Source organism: Pongo pygmaeus, chromosome 10, assembly GCF_028885625.2.
Source record: "Pongo pygmaeus isolate AG05252 chromosome 10, NHGRI_mPonPyg2-v2.0_pri, whole genome shotgun sequence".
Lineage (NCBI taxonomy): Eukaryota > Metazoa > Chordata > Mammalia > Primates > Hominidae > Pongo > Pongo pygmaeus.
In genome coordinates, this window is record NC_072383.2 from 108,348,037 (window position 1) to 108,369,898 (window position 21,862).

At 56.8% G+C, this 21,862-nt stretch overlaps 1 protein-coding gene across 5 annotated transcripts in view; it reads left to right on the plus strand.

The window, feature by feature from the left end:
- Nucleotides 1-542: 542 nt before the first annotated feature.
- The window catches only part of FAM222A (family with sequence similarity 222 member A), a 56,643-nt gene continuing 35,323 nt past the window's right edge, over nucleotides 543-21,862 (plus strand). The window contains exons 1-4 of one of the 5 annotated variants that reach the window (XM_054444682.2): nucleotides 5,385-5,470; nucleotides 9,604-9,670; nucleotides 11,184-11,348; nucleotides 11,702-11,871. The gene's annotated coding sequence lies outside the window, so the exon portion shown is untranslated. Of the gene's footprint in view, nucleotides 1,592-5,377; nucleotides 5,471-9,603; nucleotides 9,671-11,183; nucleotides 11,349-11,701; nucleotides 11,872-21,862 lie in introns of those variants that run through there. The other 4 variants (XM_054444681.2, XM_054444684.2, XM_063646716.1 and 1 more) reach the window with 4 other exon arrangements.

Below are 21,862 nucleotides of genomic sequence, written 5' to 3' on the forward strand. Positions count from 1 at the left end.
AATACCCACTCACACGGTGTTGTGAGGATTAAAGTACTTTGCTACATAAGTATTAGCTACAGTTGTTATTTTTAACAAATTCCTCCTAAGGTTGGTTTTTGGCAAGATTAAATTAAATAATGCCGATAATGCACTTATACAGTGCCTTGTCCCAAATATGTGATCAATAAATGACACCGGTTTTGCCACCCCTAGTTCCTCGACAAAGGGACTACAAAAACCAGCATGCCCTGCGCCCCCAGTCGGGGCCCCTCCACCCGGCGCCGGCACGCAGCATGCCGGGAGTTGCAGTCCTCGCGAGGCAGGTTCCGCCTCGTCCCTGCTTGGGGGAGGAGGTTGGAGAGCCGCCCTGCCGGCCTTTGAATTTTGCCGCGAAAAGCGCGCGTGGCGGCCCCCGGCTCCGCCCCTCGCAGGACGCGGCGCCGCGTCACCCTGGTAACCGCCTCTCAGCTGCCGCTGATTGGGCTGGGCCGCGGGGGGCGGGCGGGGGACGAGACGCGGGGGCTGCTGCCGGCGCTCGCGCCTGTCAGTCGGGCCGGAGCGGAGCAGCGGGCAGGACTGCCTGGCCGGCTGCTCCGCGGAGAGGCTGCGCGTGCCGGCCGGGGGAAGCGACAGCCGGGCCCGCCGCCTGTGGGGCGCGGCGCGCGGCACCCGGGCCTGAGACCAGGCGAGGCGCCGGCGCGCGCCAGACGGCGCGAGGCTGCGGCCCCGGGAGCCCCCGCGCGCCGCCCGGGGCCATGGGCGCGTGAGAGCCCAGCGCGCGCGGACCCTGCTGCGGCTTGCGAGCTCGCACACCCGGTGCACAGTCCCCCGGGCCGTCCCCGTGTCCGCCCTGCGCCACTGGGATCGGCTGTTTCTCAGCGCCGAGGCCCCCGAGGCTGCATCCGAGCTTGCGTCGCCCGCTGCCGCCGCCGCCGCCGCTGCTCGCCGGCTTCCCCTCCCCCCACACCCGGGGCTCAGAGCAGGAGGAGGAGGAGGGGCCGGTGCATTCTCGCCGCTGTTCTTTGCAACCTGCAGGGGCCGGTGTATGTCCGGCGAGGAGCCGGGGCCGGTGCGGGTGCGTGCAACCCCCGGAGGAGACAATCCCCCCACCTCGGGGCGAACCCGGGGACTGCAAGCCGCGGGCGGGCGGGCGAGCGAGAGGAAGCAACAAAGACAGGCTGCAGCTGGGGCTGGCGAAAGGGGCCGCGGCCGCCGGGCTCCCAGCGCGGGCGGAGAAGGCGCCCTGGGAGCGGCGCGGGCCGAGCTGCAGCCTTGAGCGGGGCCCCGAGGGGAGGCGCAGCGCCGCCCGCCGGACGTGGCGATCACGGGCCCCGGCGAAGATGCGTCGCCTGAGCGCCCGCGCGGCCCCTGTCCGGGGCGGGCGTGACCCCCGCTGAGCGGAGACCTCCCCTCCCCCCCGACTTCGGACGGCGCAGGCCGGCGCCAGGATAGCCCTCACCGACAGCACCCCTTCCCACCCGGAGAGAGGCATCGGCCCCCAAGGGGGGCTTCCTCAGGCAGCCTCTGCCACTCCTGCATGGCTGCGACCCGCCGAGCGGAGCGTCGTGATAGCTGAGACCTGGTGCCCTTCGACGGCCTGGCTGATCCGGTGAGTTGTGCGGGGCGGGGTTCTGCGCTGGAGCTGGGGGCACCCCCTGGCGTCCGGGCAACCAGGATTGGACAGAAGGGGTCCTAGGCTGTTGGGGGTCCTGAAGCAGCGATAACCCTTGTCCGCCCCTTTCCTCCCTCCAAACACAACTTGTTCAGACGGGCCAGCCGATGGGAGTGGGGGTTGGGAGGCCCATTCGGATTCCGCGGGGCCCTGGGCGGGTTGGTTGCCAGAGAGGAAAGGTCACCCCACCCGTAAAGCTAACAAAGGTAGCGGCTCTGTCATCCGAAAATTTCCCGGGAACTCCAGTGTCTTGGAAGGGCTGCGGGATGGGGGGCACCCAGGATGGGAAAACGCTGAGGGTCTCCCGAGCAGCCTCTGAGATCGTCAAGGGAAATCACCTCAGAGGGGGGTTTGGGGTTCCAGAAACGCAGGTGGCCACGTTTGAGGATTGTGCCCCATGGGGCTAGACCTTAGAGTCCTCGTTCAAACCACGTTCCCACAAATAACTCGCAGGGACGGTAGGTTCCCCAGTGGGGGCACGACATGATGTCAAGGCTTAGCCTCTGATGTCACCGGGGTTGCCGTGGCAACGCCACTTGCCTTGACCCAAAGCCGGAGGGGGCGGGGTCGTGGTAACAAGGGGAGGGGCTGGATGCCTTTGGGTAGTGGAGGGGTGAAGGCAGACTCCCCCCACCCCTACCATTGCAGTCCTCTGACCTAAATCCTTAGCGCCCCATAAGGTGGGGGAGGGAGGCAGTGCCAGCTGTCCCTGTTGATGCTCCTCCCCCCAAGGACAGGTGTTCAGAGCTTTGCCCATGTAGCCTGGCCTGTGCCTGGGGGCTCAGGCCTCCCAGACAGAGCAACTTTCTGTTTTGAAAAGAGATGCTATATAAGAGACATTCCTGAACCCCACCATGTACCCAGCCGGCAGGCTGAAGTTCCCAGGGTCCCCAGAGAGATGTGGACCTCCCGCCCTCCAACAGGCTACTTCTGCTGGGGAAAATGTAGGTGCCCCTCCCCCAGCCAAGGAAGGTGCAGAGGAGCTGCTGCCTGCTGCACCCCCTAGTCCAGGGGCTCCCCGTGCTGTTCTACCGGAAGGTGAGGGGCCTTGGCCAACCTGGAACTCCTGATTGCCCCCTGCTCCTTCTGGTGTTTAAGAGGATTTCAATGAGCATATTGTGAGGCTGCTTAAGTAAATGGTGGGCAAGTGAGGCCCATCAGTGCCAAGGTCTGAATAAACTGTGTCTCTGTCAGGGCACCCCCCAACCGACACACACCCCAGTACTGGCCCTCTTCCCTGCAAAGGCCCAGAGAACCCCCAGCCAGCATCCTGCTTCTGGCTCTGGGATTCGTCTAGGTCCCTTCCAGCAATTATTGCCAGTGTCGGGTGCTGGTGAAACTGCTGTGATCACATTTCTAGGAAAAGGTTCGAAAACTGTGTCATTGCTTCAGCAGCGTGGGGCGGGGTAAGAGCAGAGAAAGTGTGTGTTCGGGTCATTAGGAGAAGCCAGGCCCCAGTCTCTGCAGCGAGCATTTTCCCTGCTCTTCTACCAAGCTCTCTAGCTGGATGAACAGGTCAATAAATATCGGTGGAGCTGCTTTTGGGGGCTTGGCAGGGAGATGGTATTTCCAGCTGAAATGGTGTCGTTAAACACACAAGCTTCCAAGGACAGAGGAGCAACAGCAGATTGGGGGAGAGCCGGGAGAGGTGGGCAGAAGGGCTGTTTGCGCTGCCTCTCGAAGCTTCCCAGTTTAGAAACAAACTCGGAGTGCGCGCCAGAGATTCACAAACACAGGCAGTTGGAGGCCCTCCGCCGAGTATTTACACTTCCACAGCCAAGGCAGAGGGAAAGGCTGTCAGAATTGGGCAATTCCTTCTGTTCCCTTCCCTCATCTCCCTGGGCTTGGCAATCAGCGTGCCAGACGATGAGCAGGAGGGAGTGCCAGCTTTCTCAGCATCTCCCTATATGCCAGGCGTTTTACATGATCTCAGTTACTCCTTGGAGTGGCTCATACGCTGTGGCCCATTTTATAGATAAAGAAACTGAGGCTTAAACAGAGGAAGTGATGGGCTACAGGTGATCAGCCAGGCAGCTGCAGAGGTTCGGCCCTGAATTGCCTTCCTGGCTCCAGAGTCCTTGTGTCTTACCACCTCCTCCCATGGAGTTGGGGGGACACTCCTACTTATTGGACAGGGGCCCCTGCAGGCATCAGAGGCTATCAGCCATGGAGGGGGAGTCTGGCCCCACCAAGATGCTTTGTCCACACCAAAAGGCAGGTTTGAATCCTCTCTTCCTATGACCTACAGGTCAGCGTTGAGTAGAGTAACAACTTCTGCCCGGCCTTGTGGTCTGTCTGGTCCCCTCACCCGCAGGACTCCTTTCTCCAGCACTAGGGGAAAGAAGGTGTAGCTTGAAACTCGCTCCTTGTCACCTGCCCTTCTGGGCTTGCTTGGAGGGAGGTGGTGAGGCTGCCCCTGGCCGCCCCAGCGACCTTCTTGGGATGTAGACGGAGCAAGGGCAAACTAGTAGATGAGGTTCCTGACCCAGCCTGAGGGTCAAAAAGCCCTAGAGGAGAGGTGCCATGTGAGTCACAAAGAGGACAAATAGGAATGTGCCAGACAGGAGTGAGAAGACTGTTCTGGGTGGCCGGAGTGGCCCTGGAGCAGCCAGTGATGTGTATGATGGCCCTCGTGCCTGATGGGGAAAGGGGCAGCCGTGGGTGGCTGTGTCCTGGAGCCTTAGGTGGATGGGGAAGGTTTAAGCAGGGCAGAGGATCCAGTGATCTCCCTTGACAAGGACAGTAACCCCGGACATCCCTTCCCGTAAGCGTGGAAGAGGCCACCTCGGTTCTGGGGGCAGTCTCCTCTCTCAAGGTTGGCCCCACCCCCACCCCTACTAATCCTTCTCACTTATCTAATTCCTGTAAGCTTGTCCATCCCCTGTCCCTTCTGAGCCTTAGGGCTGCTCTGGAGTAAACTGGGACTGGGCTGGGCTGCTGAACCCCCTTGATAAGAAACTTGAGGCGCCCTGGTGATGGGAAGTGGCTCCTGATTAGGTGCCAGGCTCTGGCGTGGGTTGGGCCTGGATCGTACTCTTAGCCTGCCGCTTGCAGGCTGTGTGACCTCGGGTGAGTACCTTTGCCTCTCTGAGCCTCAGTTTACTCATCTGTGAGAAGGACCATAGCACTCACTGCGCAGGGTCTGGTGAGGATTCAGGGAGGGCCTAGCACAGCACACAGTATACAGTAAGCACTCAAACGCATGTTGTCATGGCTACTGTTACCTCCTCCTCAGAACGGAGCCTTGAATGACTCGGAGCCTTGAATGACTCAGTCCCTTGGAGCCAAAGGTTGAAGACCCCATTTGCAGTGAGAGGCCCGAACTCTACCAGCTATCTCTGCCAGGGGCTTCTCTGTCCACTGAGGCCCCCACCCACCCACATGGTGAGCACTCGTGGCTCTTTTCTGAGCTTCTGCGGGGGCTGGGACTTGGCCGGAGGTCCCTCCCCAACCTCCCTCCAGCCCCCTCTGCCTTCCCATCCCTCACAAACCGGAGGAAGGCAGCGAAGCAGCTCATATTCATGAACCGTAATTCAATCAGGCGGCGATTCCTCTGGGCTCGGGGCGGGGGTGAGAACGAGGAGGCGCGCACAAAAGGGCCGCTTTATTACCTCCCGCGGGCCGGGAATTGCTGCTCTCCCCCAGCAGCGGCCGGAGCCGCCTTTATTGTGTTAACCCATTTGCGTGTCAAGAGCTATTGTGCGCTTTCTCTGCCTGTACGGTGCGGGCCGCGGGAGGAGGGCTGCGGTGCCGGCCGGTCACCTCCGCGGGCGCCGCCCGCCGCCCTGATTGGTTGCTAAGTGATTTGCATCCAAGGTAATCACTTTTATCTCAGAAGGATGTCGACTATAATTATAAGCTACTGACATCTTTTGAAATCTGCCTAATGACTATTTTAGTCTGTACGGGCTGGGTGTAGGGCGGGAGATTCTGGAAAGGGTGGAGGCTGGGAAGAGGGATGGATTCCTTCCACCTGGACCCCTGATTGCTTAGTTGAGAAATATCTGAGTACCTACTGCATGCATCAAACAAAAGATGGGGTCTCTGTGATGGGGGGCTTGCATTCCTGTGGGCAGAGTTAGTGCCACTTCAGAGATGGGGAAACGGAGACCCTGGGGAAGGGGAGACCTGCCCAGACCTCACAGCCAATGTGCAGCCACCATCTGGGTCTCTCTGACCCCAAACTCATGCCCTGGCCACTCCAGTGGCCACAGCCAGGAATCATGTAATCATGCCTGGATACAGGTCACCAGACTGGTACCTTCCAGAGTTTACATCATAACCCTAAGAAATGCACGTGCTGGTACCACCCCCATTTTGCTGAGAAGCAGGGGCCCAGAGAAGGTATTATACTTTGCTGCCCGAGGTCACACAGCCAGGGAGTGGCAGAAGTATGAGGTTCATTGGCAGCCAGAGATGGGAAGGCAGAGATGGGGTTCCAGCTTCCCACTTCTCTTCCCACCCATTCGTGGTTCCATTCGGTAAAGCCAGGCATTAGGTAAAGACTGAGCGAGGACACCGTGTCGCCCCTGTCCCAGTGGTCAAGTGATAAGGAATCAGACGGCCCACAGCCTCTAGAGGGAGTAAGATGAGTCTGCAGTTAACTTGAATTCTAGACAGGGCCAGAGCAGGGCTGGAGGAGGGAAAACCTGCAGCTGGTCCTGGAGGGCTTCCTGACAAAGGGGGCTGTGCTCTGTGCCCTGAGGACTGAGTGGCTCTGCCCAGCATGGAGTAAATGGGGGTGTCTCTGGCAGAGGGAGTTTGGAGACCCAGGAGCATGACCAGGAAGGGCAGGGGGGAGCTTATAAGATGGTGGAGGTGAAAGGGAGGTAAATTAAGAGGGTGTGCAGGGGGCATTGGGTGCATTGGGTGCTGAGCTAAGGGTGCTGTGAGGCCCTGAGGAAGAGGGAAGCCAGTGAAAGCATCTGAGAGGCAGGGGCCAGCTAAGATCCCGGTGCCTTAGAGGCCAACAGAGAGCTTGGGAGTCACAGACCTGGGCTGAAACCCGTTGAGAGAGAGCACCTGCACTCTCACTGGCTGTGTCCTCAGAGAAATCATTTTACCCCTCTGTGCCTCAGTTTCCTCTTGTTCAGGAGAGTCTCAACAGCTTTCTCATGGGCTTGTGGGTGGGGTGAGCTTGCATGTGCAGAGTGCTTGCGGGGGGCTTAGCTGAGTCCCTCAGAGCTGGGTGGGCTGGGCTTGAGTACAGGCCTGGGCCAGTCCTGGCCCCACAGCAAGCCAGCGTCCCAGCCGCAGCAGCTGTTTGGGGTCCTGGGAGCCCCTGCTATTGTGCGGAGGGCACAGGGGACAAAGGCCTGGGAGGTCAGGGGGTGAGGCCAAGACTGGCTTTGAACAGGCTCCCGGGGATGGGGACTTAATGATGCAGAACTTAATGACCCAGAGTCTATGGGGAGGGGGGCCTCCCTTGGAGGAGGAGGGAGGTCCAGCCACCAGCTGTCTGCTCCAGGATTCGCTGCCAGGGCACGGGCGGCTGCCTCACAGAGTCCAGGCCTGAGCTTGGCACTGGGGGAGGCAGAAGTGGCAGGGCCTCCCGGCATGAAGTCCCCAGGCCTGAATGTCGGGCTTGGCCCTGCCCCTCGGCATCTGCAGATCTCCATCTCTTCATCTGTGATGGGCCAAAGGACCACCTTAGAGGGCAGCTGTGAGGTTTGGCAGTAACCAATAGCCAACGGGCAGTAAACAGGAACTGCTATTTTTGCTCTTTATCCATCCGTTCATTCAGAGAGCTTCACTACTCTAGGCCAGGCTCCCTGCCAGGTGCTGGGGACATGAAGATGAACAAGCCCCAGTTGCCTCGAAAGGTGGTGTGTACCGAGGGAGAGGCCTTGAGCGCACCCCCTCAGCCACCCAACAAGTGCATGTGGGTTAATAGCCACAATGGAGGAATTCACAGTATGTGGGCACTGTGCCAGGGGCAGGGGGGCACAGCAGTGAACAAGCCAGACGTGGGCCCTGCCCTGGGCCACCACCGGTCTCTCAAAGGAAATCAGAGGTGGAAACAATTAATTCTGGCTGGAGTAGCCAGGGAGGGCTCCCTGGAGGAGGTGGCACTTGTAATTGAATACTTTCGCCTATTATGAGAATCACAGGACACTGGTATCTGCTGTGTGCCAGACTGAGCTTCCTACTTTGGCATTTTGTTCTCTCATTTAATCCTCATATCCCTCTCTGAAGGGTGTTTTTATCCCTGTCATGTGAATGAAGAAACTTAGCCTTGATGATGTAAAGCAGCAGCCCTGGGCCACATGGCAGGCCCACAGAACCCCCTTCATTATCCACACAAGCTTTTGCCTCTTCACTGCCTGTAAGGGTACTGGGCATGGTAGAATCCTCGGGCAGGGGCCGAGGGGACCTTGTTCTGGGCCAGCTGTCTCCTTTATGAGCTTCACGACCTTCAGCAGGTCACCTTCCCCCACCCCTCCCAACCCAGACTCAGCCGCGTCCTTCATAAATGTCAAGGATGGCAAATCTGCGGCAGGCCTGGTTTGCCTTACACCGCTGTGCCCTTGGCAGACATTGCCAATCAATTGCTGCCCTCTTCCCCTGCTGAGTTCTTCCCCTGACCTTGGGTTCCTTCCAGGGCTCTGGGCAGGCAGCGCCAATCAATCAGCAGGGCCTGTGAGCTGAAACCAGTTGCCTGCCTGGCCTCAATGAGCTCAGGGTGCCTCTGGCCCATCTCCATGTGGCTCAGAGGACCGGGGGGACAGCGAGGGATTCTAGGGAATCTCTGTGTATTCAGGTTGTTCTTAAGCCACAAAAACCTTTTAGGTGGGAGGGTGTTACCCTCTTCTAACTCCCACTTGTGTTCATCCGTGCAGATTCCGAGCACTGATAGTCTGGATGATGATAACAGCACGTATTGAGTTCTTCCTGAGAGCTAGGTCCTTCCTGGGCACTCTCTCATTCATCATTCTGCAGAACACCTGCAGCAAGCCTCCCTGCATCCCTAGGGAGAATTCTTAACCCATTTTAGAGATGAGGGAACTGAGGCTTGGCTCAGCTAAGCAGAGTAGGGGCATGCACTTGTTGGGTGGTCCAGCTGGCATTCAGACCCAGGTCTCAAAGTTCACAGCCTGCAACAGGGCTGTGGGTGGCAGGCAGACAGGGGAGCCCTCCCAGAAAAGATGTCATTTTTTTGGAGGCTTTAAAGGCTGGTGGGCTTCTGACGGGCAGAGCCAGGAAGGGTGAACTTCCAGGTGGAGGGAACAGCATGAGAGGCAGCTCAGAGGCAGACAGGTGAGAGTGTTTACTAAGGGAGCCAGTGTGTAGCCAGAGGCTAGAATGGGGAGAGAGGACTGTGGAAGGAGCCAGGGCTGGCCTTGATGTTTGGACTTTGCCTTCCCATAGTAGGGAGCTCTGGCAGCTCTTTCAGCAGAGTAACAGTGAGGTCCCGTCTAAGAGTACTTATTCAACAGCTCTGTGAACCCCGGGTGAGGTTGCTTGGGGGGCTACCTTCAGTCTACTAGAAGCTTTGGCCTAGAACAGTGCCTAGTGCACAGTAGGTAGACATCCAAGAAGTATTGATTGAATGAATAATGAATGAAGACTCCCCGGACTGAAATGCTCCTGACCTCCCCAGGGGCCCAGCTGCAAGGAGGGGAGAGACCAGAGTCCCCCTCTCCAGGCAGAGTTGAACACCAGGCCTGCCAGTGACGGGCAGGAGAGGGGGCCAGGCAGGTACCTGGGACAGGGCTTCCCTGTCACCACTCCCCTACCCTGCTGCCTGTCTCCAGGACCCCTCCTAGACCTTCCTGCTGGGCTGTCTGCACCTTTCGAGCCACGCCTGGCGGGCAGTGTGGGCCCAGCGCTTGAGGGGATGAAAGATGAAGGTTCATGACCATTTTTTAACTCAATAAAGGGAGAGACAAGCTGCAGGCTGCAGGCCGGAGATATAATTAGTTCACAGCAGTGGCGCTTTCTTGATTTAGCTTCTGAGAGAACAAGACAAGGATGTTATACCCAATTAGCAGTAACATCCAGTCGGAGCCTCAATAGGTGAGATAACAAGCTATTTTTATGACTTTTCTTTCCCAGCTTGGAGGGAGCGGGGGAAAGGGGGTATCAGGGCCTTATTTCTTTTCATCAGGGAACAATTATTAGCGATCTCAGGATTTCCCAAAGCCAAATGATGCATTTGTTAACCCAAACATGCAAGCATCCCAGGGTAGCAGCAGGGGTGGCAAGCTGGCATTTTGAGCCCGGGGTGGGTGGGAGGGGTGCAGGCCCCTAGCCTCTATTCTGGAAGCCCTCTGAAAAGGTTCCCAAATGCAGACAGCCCATTGGTTGGGCAGCAGAAGCGCAGGCCCTTGAGATATTCTTAGTATTTGCCTTGATTTCCCTACCTGCGTTCAAAGGGACATAAGGAGGCCAGGCCAGTTTCCCTGGGGATGAGGAAGGAGCCAGTTTTGGCCCTTGGCAGCCCTTCTTGGCACCACTGTAGATTCTTTCTGCCAACTACGCCAGAGGTTCTGGCACCTCAGTCTTGAACCTGCCATTGCACTTTGCCCACCAAACCCCCATTATGGCTCGCCCCACCCAGCCACCCTTCTCCTGTCCTGGGCCCTGGGCTCAGTCCCTGGCAGGGGCAGACTGGTGATTAGCTCCTTTCTCTCCACCATCATTAGCCCCGCAGTCAGGGCACCCAGCACTGGCCAAGTCCCTACTGGGCAGGGAAGCCCTGCCAAGCCCCACCCCAGCTGCCTGGCTGTGCTCCCACTCCTGGCGAAGGCTGGGGGATGCCCGGAGAGGGAGCTGGCAGGGCTGCTGTGACACCACATCGGCCTGGGCCCCAAGCCCAGAGCAGGTTCCTGGGCCTCCGCCCCTCCTCCTGAATCTTGCCCCGCCCTGTCCCGCATCCTATCTTCCTGTCAGTGCGGAGCTCCCCACTCCTGGTTCAGACAACTGACAAATCCAGCCATGCAAAGTGGGAGTTTAATTGCAAACAGTTTTTACGGATCATGGGCCCATCTGTGCCACCATATGCAAAAGAGAAAAAAAAAATCCCCTTTTTTTTTTCCCCAACCCACAAACTACAAAAGAAACAATTGCCAAGGTTTTTCTGGCTGGAACCAAGCACAGAGCTGGGACCCATCCCCGGGGGCTTCCTGCAGGGTGGTCTTGGCAAGGCCAGATAGGGCAGAGATGAGCGAATCCCAGGGGACCCACCCAGAAGTTGAGATCTGACTGCAGAGAGGCTGTGACAGCCTCAGCAAACTGCTGGCAGCTCCTGAACCCACTGAGATCTCTCGCAGCTCTGGGCCTTGGCACGTGCCGTGCCATGGTTCAAGTACCAGGTCCTGGCCTTTTCCAGCTACCTGGCTGACACTATGCATGGCCTGTGAGACAGGGCTTGGTGTGGAGTGGGCACTGCACAGTGTTCATGGAAACATGTGAAAGAGCCGTGTCACGGGGCCCCAAGGACGAGGCGCCTCCTGTCCCCTTTCTACCCAAGAAATGCAACTCCAGGAGGCTGGGGCTGACCAGGCCTCACAGACTCCCTTCTTCCCAGTGGTCCCTCTTGTCCTGGTGCCCAGCCTGGCTCTGCAGATGAATGCCACCCAAGATGTAAAGGACATTGGGCGCCAGCAGCCCACCCTCCTTGGGCCCTCAGATGAGGCTTCCCCCGGGGCCCGTGTGAGCTTCTGAGAGGACTCACCTGAAGCAACCTGCCAAGGTTCGATTCTCATGCCACCCCATCCCAGCTGGGTCACTTCAGACTGTCGGTCCTCCCTCTCTGTGCTTCAGTTTCTTCCTCTGTAAAATGGGAGTGCTGGAAGCACTTTACAGTGCTTCTCTCCTTGTCATCTATCTTCCCTTATGAAGTGGGGGTGAGGGTCCTTTGCTTTGCACACTAATGTCTTCCCAAGTTTCTAATCGGGACACCCAATGTTGAATGAATGAATGAACAAGTGAGTGAAGGAATGCATGAGGGAGGTATTAGGAGGGCTTTCCGGAGAGGAAGTGGGACACAGGCACTTGGCTTACCAGGAATTCAGGATTTTTACTCCCTTTCTTGTTGGCATCCAGAAACCACCCTGCGATCTATGGGAATGATGAACTCCATTCTACAGGTGGGGGAAACTGAGGCTCGGAGAGATTGAGGGACTCTCCCAAAGCCATGCAGCTGAAAAGAGGCCAGAGCTGGGACTGGAACCCTGGGCTGAGCAACTCCAGCTGGCCAAGTCCCTGCCCCTCAGGTGAGGAGAGTTCAGCCCAGAGCTGTGAAGGAGCTTGGCCAAGGTTACACAGCAAGAAAATAGCAGCCAACATTTGTGGGGCACTTCCTACCCCCATTTTACAGATATACTGTGTGCTGTGCTAGGCCTTCCCTGAATCCTTACCAGACCCTGCGCAGTGAGTGCTATGGTCCTTCTCACAGATGAGTAAACTGAGGCTCAGAGAGGCAAAGGTACTCACCCGAGGTCACCGAGGTACTCCAGCCTCAGAGCCAGGCCAGCCAAGTCCTGCTTGCTCTTCCCTCTTCTCCCCCTCCCTCCCCTTCCCTCCCCTGGGTCTGCACCCTGTGGGTTCCCCATGCGCCTTACCAACTGTGTGTGCTAGCAGCCGGGCCCTGAGCAGGGGTTCCAGTGTCCAGGGCTGGGCACCTTGCACAGCCCTCTTGCAGCAGGTAGCAGGGGAAAGTGGGACCCAGGAAACATCCCCATTTCCTGGGACCCAGGTGAGATCAGGCCAGGCACCAGGCAGCCCATTCCCCGCCTGTAGTGATCACCAGCTCCCATTGTAATCATTAAAACTATTAGAAGGAAACGTTCGCTTGAAGCAAATGTCAGGCGCCGAGTTGTGCTTTGTAAACGCTCACAATTAATGCCAATCAGGCCCGGAAAAAAGCCGGCCTGGAATCCTGTCTGTTTCGTCTCATTTGTCAGCTGGTGCTGCTCCATGTTGCACATTTTCATACAATTGCTATAAACATAAAAGGGAAACTCCACAGTGTTCCCGGGCGCCCGGATGGTGCGCGCCGGCTTAATTACTTGGTATTCTGCTGTTCATTTGGCCGCCCTGAGCTGGTGGGAGGGAGAAAGGGGGACTTTGTGTGGTAGGGTGAGGGTTCTTGGGGGTCAGCCAAGGAGATGGGTCAGGCTGCTGGCCTGGGCCTCCTGCCCCGTTCTCTGTAGGCTGCATGACCCACAAGCTAAGCTGGGAAACAAGAAAAAATTGCTAAAAAAAAAAGTTGGCAAGACCTTCAAGTAGAAAAGGGTGTTCAGAGTCTACCAGACTTGGTTTCAAATCCCTATTCCCTCTCTTTGAATGACTCATCAGGTTTATGGTCCACCTCCTGCTTGCCAAGCGTGGGGCCTCAGTTTTCCTCATCTGTGAGTTGAGGGTAACAGCCCAGCGGTCAGGATTTCAAGCCTGCTGGGGCCTGGGGACATCATGGTTTGGTTTTGTTTTCCCATTTGGTTGCTGCACAGACCCTGTGAGGGTGAGCTGCTTCTCTTAGCAGAGCGTGAGGGCCAGAGTCCCACAGCAGGAAGTGGTGGAGCCAGGATTTGGCCCCGGATCACTGGCTGCAGAGCCTGTAACCATTGTACCATCCTCCCACACCCACCCCGGGCAGCCACGGGTCTGAAAGAAGATGTGATGTCTACAGGTCCCAGCACGCAGTAGGTGTTTGGTAAACAGTGGCTGCTGTCTGCCCGCTGCCTGGAGATGGTCAGGAGCAGCAGAGGGGCTCAGGCCTGGCCTGATGGTCAGCACCAACAGCATGTGGACCTTGCCGGGTAGAGGGTGAGAATGGAGTGATCTAGAAGCAGGTGCCGTTCCCCCTTCCCTCGGTGCCTGGGTCCGCCTGGCTTCCAGGGCAGGACTTAGGAGGGAGATGCTGAGAACACGCCTGGCCAGGCCCCAGGGGACTCCCGCCAACCCCCCATCCGCCCTTGCCTGGCATCTGGCTCTGAGGTGCTGGGTGTGGTTGCACACTAGGCCCCATGTTGTCTCACGAGACCTCTGATAGTCCAAAAAGTTGGGTGTGCTATTGTCATGGTCCCCATTGTACAGATGAGGAAGCAGAGGTCCAAGCTGACCCAAGGTGGCCGGGCTGGGAGGTGGGGATGCTGGAACAGGCTCCTGCCCAGGTTCCTCGTTCCCAAGTCTTTTGTGCCTTCCTAGCCCCCTCCCTGTAGAGACTGGACACAGCCCTGCCACACCTTACACGCCCTCCCCAGGGCCCTTTTGAGCTCTCCAGCTCTCTGTGGTCGGGGTCTTCTGAGGCCAGGCTGGGACACACTGGCCTTTGTGTGAGCTTGAGCCGGGCCGGGCGGCCAGCAGAGTGGGGAGAGGGCGGTGCAGCCTGGCCGGCCAGGGACAAATGCTCAGAGCGGGAATAGAGGCCCTTTTGTGTGCCTCTCGGAGGGGGAAGGGGTGCTGCCAGCTGCCATCCCGTGTGACTGTGGAGGCCTGAGCCCTCCACAGAGGTTTGGCCGACACCTCCAGGGGACCAGCCAGGGAGCCTGTCATCATCAGCTCTGCCTCCTCCTCTATTTTGTGTCTTCCTCTTCTTTCCTGGGGGTCCTTGGCTGCTAGAGGAGCCACAGGCAGCCATTAACCTGGTTTGCTGTGGGCCTGCTGTGTGCCAGCCCTGAACCCAACACTCCACCCACCCTTCAGGCAAGGGGCGGTAGTCTCATGTTTCAGATGAAGACACTGAGGTTCACGGAGGACAGGCAACTTGCCACGCTGGCACGTGGTCATGGGGTAGGGATGTGGCCGACTCCAAAGCTTTCTCTGTCTGTGGAGTTGCCCTTTGTGTCATGCCCTGGGGTCCAGGTTTGCAGCTTAAGGTGCTCATTCCCCAGGGTGGACTAGGGGAAGAGCAGAGATAGGTGCTGGGGACTGGGCCTCCAGGTGTACCCCACCACCAAAGTCCTGGGTAGAAACCAGCAGGAAGTCTTCAGGTGTCTCTGTTCCCTGAGGGACATTCCATCCCTCAATCGTGGCGGGACTGTGGGCTAGTGGCTGCAGGGCATTCATAAACAAGCCCAGGGCCCTGTTGAGGGCTACCATACCTGTTCAACCCTCTCTGAGCCTCGATCTCCCAATGGAAATGAAAGAGAACCCGCCCCAGGGGCACTGGGGGAAAATGTAGTGCCAGGACCTGGGTAAAGCGCTGAGCTTGGTACCTAAGCACACTCGGGCTACACAAACGTAGGCTGGGGTTTCCCAGCATTCCTGCTGCCTCCTGGGAGGGGAAGAATATGAGCTACAGCAGTAGGTGGGTGGTGGGAGTTGAAGTCTCTCCCAGGAGCATAATCATGCACCAGGGACTGTCCCACTGGGTCCCTGCCACAGCCCACTTTACATGTAAGCAATGGGAGGATCAGAGAGCTAAGGTGACTTGTCAGGGGTCCCAGGGTCCCAAAGAGACAACACGGGGATTGGGGCTTCTGCTGAGGCCCAGCCCTTAGTCTCTTCCTAATCCCCACTTTGCCTAGTCGGTAGCAGTCCACTGTAGACACGGAGTCCCTTTTATATGAACCCAGCCCCGTGGGAGAGCAGAGCCATGCAGGATGCCCTCAAAGGCCACTTGGCCTCCTGCAGCATATTCCAGCCACCTGGGATGAGCTTGCACCTGCCAGGCCATACCTTCCTCTGTGCCTTTGCTCAGACTGGGGCATCTGCCAGGTGTACCCTCACCATCCCTTGCCCCAGCACACACACGTGTGCCTTCTCTGCAGGGCTAAGGGTCCGGTATCTGCTCACCTCCAGAGCCCCACCCAAGCCCTTTTCACCAATCTCCCATCTCTTCATGCACAGTGTGGCACATGGTAGGCATTCAGTGAAGTTGGAACCAAGGATCCAGTCCAGCCCTCAGAGACCTGGTTCCCACCTAGCAGGAGAGACAGACACAAACAGGTCAGTGACAGGGCTATACGTCCAAGGATGGAATCAAGTGCGGGATGCCCACAGAGCAGGGAGCTCCCGTTCCATCTCTAAGACTAACCGAACCCCTACTATGCTCCTGAAAACTCTGCCATCTCCTTTCAGTCCTCCCAGGGCAAGGCAGTGGGGTTACAGGTAAAAAAAAAAAAGGAGGCTCAGACAGCCAGGTACTGACAGGTCACATGGCTGCCCAGGACGCCTTGGCCATTCCAACTCCAAAGTCCCACTCCTTCTCCAGGGTGGAAAACTCAGGTACCTGGGGACCATGCAGGTAACATGAGGAGCAAAGCCATCGCAGCCACCCTCAGGACACATCAGCCCAGGGGTTCCAGCACTGCCAGGTTTGGGTTTTTCCCCCAAGAGAAAGCAGACAATAAGAATTTTAGGTAGAATTCTAGTTTTTATTTTTCTTTTGGACATTGGCAAACACATCATAAGTTTTTAAATGCAGCGAACAGGGCAAAGAAAAAAGGATGTGGGCAGATTTGCGCCCTTTAATGACCCTGTATTGTCTGGGTGAGCGGCATGCTGGGGGGTCTCAAGACAGCTTGCCTTCCCCATCCCCGGCCAGCAAGAGCTCCTGGAACCTAGTGGCATCTCCCTGAGCCCCTCAAGACACCCCCAGCCACCGCCTTCACCGCCAGAGGCAGGAGGCAGGGCCCGAGCCCCACGAGGGCACCACCCAAATAGCTATAATCAGCAGCCTCGCCAAGACTTCAAACTCACCCAATTATCCTGTGAGGGGAAAAAAAAACACAAAATGAAAACAAATTAACATGTTTGCATAGAAGCCGCTGCAGCAACACACACAGACGCGTGCACGCATGCACATGCTGGCGCATGCCCCAGCAAGGCTGGGAGACGGCGCCGCCACCCCCGCTCCCTGAGCCTGGCACCCACCTGGACCAGAATGCGGGAGCAGGCCCAGCAGCCAGCTTGTCCCCAAACCTGACTGGGCACTGACTCCCTCCACCAGCTTTCAGTTTTTCTTCTTTTCGATTTAATAAACACAATTCATTGTGTGCCAAAATTCCACTGCACCAATCTGTGAGGCAGATATATTATGAGCCCCTTTCTACAGATGGGGCAGCTGAAGCACAGAGAAGTTAGCTGACCTGCCTGAGGCTGCACAGCTAGCACATAGGGGAGCCAGCTGGGGCTTGAACCCAGACAGGCCACTTCCAAAGTCCCTGCCATGACCACCGCACCTTCTCTGTAGCTACTTCTTGCCTGTGGGTGGTGTGCCAAGGCCCCAGTCTGCCTTCGAGGCCCCTCCTAACCCCTGTGGCCTGCGTCCACTCTTCCCTTGCCCACGCCACCCAAACAGCCCACCCTTACCCTACAGGCTGGCTCTCCTCAGGCCGAGGGGCTGTTGGTGTGATGATGATTATTACGGAGCCAGGTGAATGTGGGTTCAAATCCCTGCTCCACCAGTTTCTTACCAGATGGCTTTGGGCATGTGGCTTTGCTTCTCTGTGCCTCAGTTTCCCCCCCTACTAAAATGGAATAACCAAGGAGGTGAGGAAGATTCTCCAGGCGAGTGGCTGCCTACAAGGTACTACCTCTGGCACGTGCCTGGGGACAGTGGGGTTCCTCCAGCCCACACCATTCATTTAGTGCCACAAGGCCCACCTCATCAGACTCACTGAGCCCCTGTTGGTGCCTTTGGGCTCCGTGCCAGGCGCTGCCCTTGCCCTTGGGGCACTCAGACAAGAAGCTCAGATACTCCTTTTTCTGGGAAGCAGCCTGTCCTCGGAAGGACCCCTCTTCTCTGGGCCCCCTGAAGCTCTGTCTGACCTGGGATTGGGGTTGCGTGAGTGTGTGTCTGGTCATCTTTGCCATGTTTGGTTTTTCTCTGGGTTCCTGCAGCCTGGCACACCACAGGTGCTCAGGTAGGGTTTGGTGACTGCACTCATTGGAGCATCCCCTCTCACTCTCAAGGCACACTTGGGGCCTTGTCCCTGGCATTAAAGGATAAACTGCTGGAAGGAATTGGGGTTTAGGTCCTGGGGTTCAAGGATCCCTGCCCTCCTCCCCTGCTGCTGTGTGACGGCAGGCAAATTGCTTCACCCCTCTGAGCCCATCACTGTCATTTCCTGGGGTGAGAGCTGGGCAGGCAGTTCACGAGTGCTACACTGCATGTGTTCATCACCGGCTTCATCCTCACAACCAGCTGGTGAGGAAGGTGTGGTTTCTACTTCCATGTTTCATATGGAGAAACTGAGTCCCCAAGGGACTCGATGGCTTACTCAAGACAGCCCTGCTAGTAAATAGCAGAGCCAGGGTTCAAACTGAGTTCTGGGTTTTTGCCTTAGCTGAGGTGCTGTTTCGCCCTTCCCTAGACACTGTCTGTCGGGAGCCAGAGGGGTAGTGCCTTGTGGGTCTGGAGAATGAGGGCTACTAGGATGCTATGGTGGTGGTGGGAGGGGTAACTCAACTGGCTGCAGGATCACCCCTTTGGCATGCTGGGGAGGTGACCCAGCGCCTACCCCGGGAGCGGCTGGTCCTGTGGGACATTGGGTGCCCACTCAGAATCCGGCCCTCCCACAGCACAGCCATGCCATGGGCTTTAGAGTCCAGCAGACCTAGTTCACATCCAGACCCCACCAGGTGCAAATCCTCTTCCTCTCGGAGCCTCTGCCCCTGCTGGAGAATGGGAGGCGTGGATGTATTCACACTCAAGAGAAGGACTTCCAGCTCCATGTGAGCTGAGGCATGGCACCCAGCACACAGTTGCTGCTCGATGAAGCTACCCCCTGCCCAGACCTCCTGCAGGAGAGGCCCTCTCCCTTATCCAGAAGCTTCCCAGCCCTGGAGCCTCCATGACACAGGCTGGGGGTGGGGCTTGTGTTGCCTAGTGGGTAAGCTGGGCCCGGAGGAGGCTCTAGCCCTGCCCCTCTGCCCACCCGTGTTGAGGGTCTCTGGGGCCCGGGTGTTCTGGGTGTGTGGAGGGGTTTGTTGGGTTGAGGTGGCAAACTACAGTGAAAAGAGGGGGGAGAGACCCTGAACTGTGAACACTGGACCATGCAGGGAGTGTGGGAAATAAAGGTCCCAGCCCAGCTCTCTGTTCAGGTGGGATTTATTGAGCATCTACTGTATGTCTGGCCTTGGAGTAGAAAGACCAGCGAAGGGTTTGTGAGGCTTGAGGCCCAGCCTTCTCACTGCTGTGCACCCTGGGCAAGCCACACAGTCTGTGGACACAGCCTTCTCACGCAGGGCTGTGGTCACATCACAGTAAGAGGACGTTTGTTACTCGGTGGTTGAGAGTGCAGGTCTAGAGCCCCCCAACCAACCCCTAGGGGTAGGGCAAGGGCTGCTTCCAGTGGTCATCGTGAAGCTGTGTATGACCCCCTCACACCCACGCTTCTGAGGCTCTGAGTGCAGAGACTGAGTGCCGAGTGGGAGGAGGTTCTTTCCCCCTCATTACAAAAGTCATGTTCATCTTTTAGTATTTGGAAATAAGTCTGACAAAGAAAATAAAATTCAGCCGACATCTAACTGCCCAGAACTAACACTTGGTGTCATGTGGGAACATTGTGCCCAGGTGCTGCACATTTGGGGAGTGTCTGGCCCCAGGAAGGGCCACTCTGTGCTAAGCCTGTCCTGGGCTCCTAGACGCCACCTGCCTGCCCAGCAGCCCATTGTCTGGCATGTGGGGGCGCGGAGCAGCCGTTGTTCTGCGCACATCTGATCCCGTCTTTTCCACATCAGATCATTTGTAACCATCACCAGGCAATCGGGCCCGTCGCTGATTCAATCTCGGCTTTGTGCTGTCACAGCCGTTTTTCTGCGCCGGGCTGATTTTGAAAGGACGCCCATCCTCTGGGCCCACTTTTCAGAAGGAGGGGAGGTGGGTGGGGGGAGGTGTGTGTGTGTGTGTACGCAGGACATGTTCCCCACACACGTGTATACACACACACACACACACACACATTCCACTGCTGCATCTCATCACCTAGAGTAGAATTTGGGATGAGGTAGATGGACAAGGGCCTCAGGCCAGGCCCATCATCCCTACCTCCATTCCTGACCATCTGCCACCCTGAGTGCCTACTGTGTGCCCCATTGTGCAGACACAGTAGAACCGGCACTCCAGTGGAAGAGACAGACACTAAACCATTCATCAAGATAATTTCAGAGCAGTAATGACAGTGAAAGAACTGCTGTGGTGATGGGACAATGGCCGGGGCAGAAGGTTGCCAGCTTGACCAGGTGGTCAAGGAGGGTCTCTCGGAGGAGGTGATGTTTGAGCTGAGGTGTGAATGAGGAAATGGAGCTGGCATGGAGAGTGGGGGAGTGGTGTGTACTGGGGACAGTGTGGTGTTGCGCTGTCCACAGGTGGCATTGAACATTTGCAGTGAGGCAAGTCTGAACTGAACTGAGATGTAAAATCCATCCCAGGTTTCAAAGACTTAGGATAAAAACAAGAACATAAAATATCTCAGGAATTTTTAAATATTGATTACACATTGAAGTGATACTATTTTGGATCTATTGGGTGAAATAAAATATATTACTAAATTTAATTTCCTCTTGCTGCTAGAAAATTTACAATTACATATGAGGCTCCCATTATTACATATTTTTTTTTTTTTTTTTGAGACGGAGTCTGGCTCTGTCGCCCAGGCTGGAGTACAGTGGCGTGATCTCCACTCACTGCAAGCTCCGCCTCCTGGGTTCACGCCATTCTCCTGCCTCAGCCTCCCGAGTAGCTGGGACTACAGGCGCACGCCACCGCACCCAGCTAATTTTTTGTATTTTTAGTAGAGAGGGGGTTTCACCGTGTTAGCCAGGATGGTCTCGATCTCCTAACCTCGTGATCCGCCCATCTCGGCCTCCCAAAGTGCTGGGATTACAGGCGTGAGCCACCACGCCTGGCCCCCATTATTACATATCTCTATCAGACAGCACTGGTGTAGGGTATTTAGGTAGAGGCAAAACCATAAGTGCAAAAGCTCTGGGGTGGGGACGGGGTTGGCTTGTGAGAGGACCAGAAAGCAAGCCAGTGTGTCTGAGCAGGATCAGCCCGGGACAGGGACAGTGCAGATAGACATTGGGAAAGGGATTCACAGAGGTCCTTCAAGGATATTGTTAGAAATGCCACGGGAGGGATGGCTCATACCTATAATTCCAGCACTTAGGGAGGCTGAGGTGAGAAGGTTGCTTGAGGCCAGGAGTTCGAGACCAGCCTGGGGAACATAGCAAGATCCCACATCTACAAAAAATAATAATTAGCTGGGTGGGGTGGTGCACGACTGTAGTCCCAGGTACTTGAGAGGTTGAGGCAGGAGGATCACTTGAGCCCAGGAGTGAGCTGCAGTGAGCCATGATCATGCCACCGTACCCCAGCCTGGGTGACAGGGCAAGACCCTGTCTCAAAAAAAAAAAAAAAAAAAAGCCATGGAAGCCACTAGGTGAGCTCTAAGCAGGAGAGATGGGTGCTACACACAGAAAGGCTTGGTCTGGCTCCCTGGAGGTGGAGATTGGTAGCAGGGGGGCGATGGGGCACAGGGACGGGCAGGAATCTGTTGTAGAAGAGTCACTGCCGGACCTGCTGGTGAATTAGCTTCACCGGATCTGGCTCCGCAGAAAGCTCACTGCTTCCTGTGGCTCCTGGATTTCCAAGCCTCTGGGGCTTCCTGTCTCTCCCCGCACCATCTCCACCTCCCCAGCAGCTGTTCCCTGTCATGTCAGTGCATTTACAATGAGCACCAGTCGCCTGTCTCCAGGTGGTCAGAGGTTGAAATCCCTTTTGAAAAGTTATTTAAAAAAAAAAAAAGAAAGAAAAAGAAAAACCAGAAGTCATGCATGTTCATTGTGGAAAAATTAGAAATACAGAGAAGCACAAAGAAGAAAAAGAAAATTCCCCAGAGTTAACCATCAGCTGCTAGGCTATGACGGGGTAGGGGGTTGAACCCTGGCAGTCTGGCTCCAGCACTTTCTAAATCACAGTGCCTGTGGCCAGATGACATGGAGGAAGCTCCCTGACCATAGGAGGGGTTAGAGGCACGACGCCCCTCTACCCTCACTCACAGCAGAGGTGGAAAGCTGGAGACTGACCCACACATGGGTGGTGAGTGGCGTTTGACTCTTGGAGATTTAAATAAAACAAACATTGAGAGAGCTCATGAACTCTGGGATGTGGAGTGGTGGCACTGTCATTTGGGCCGAGTGTCCTGTCCTGTTTCCTAACCCCTGCCTCAAAGGCTCCATTCATTTCTGCCCCAGCCTGATCCCCAGAAGCATCTATTGATCTTACCATTGGGCTAAAAGCTAAGGCCAGCCCTT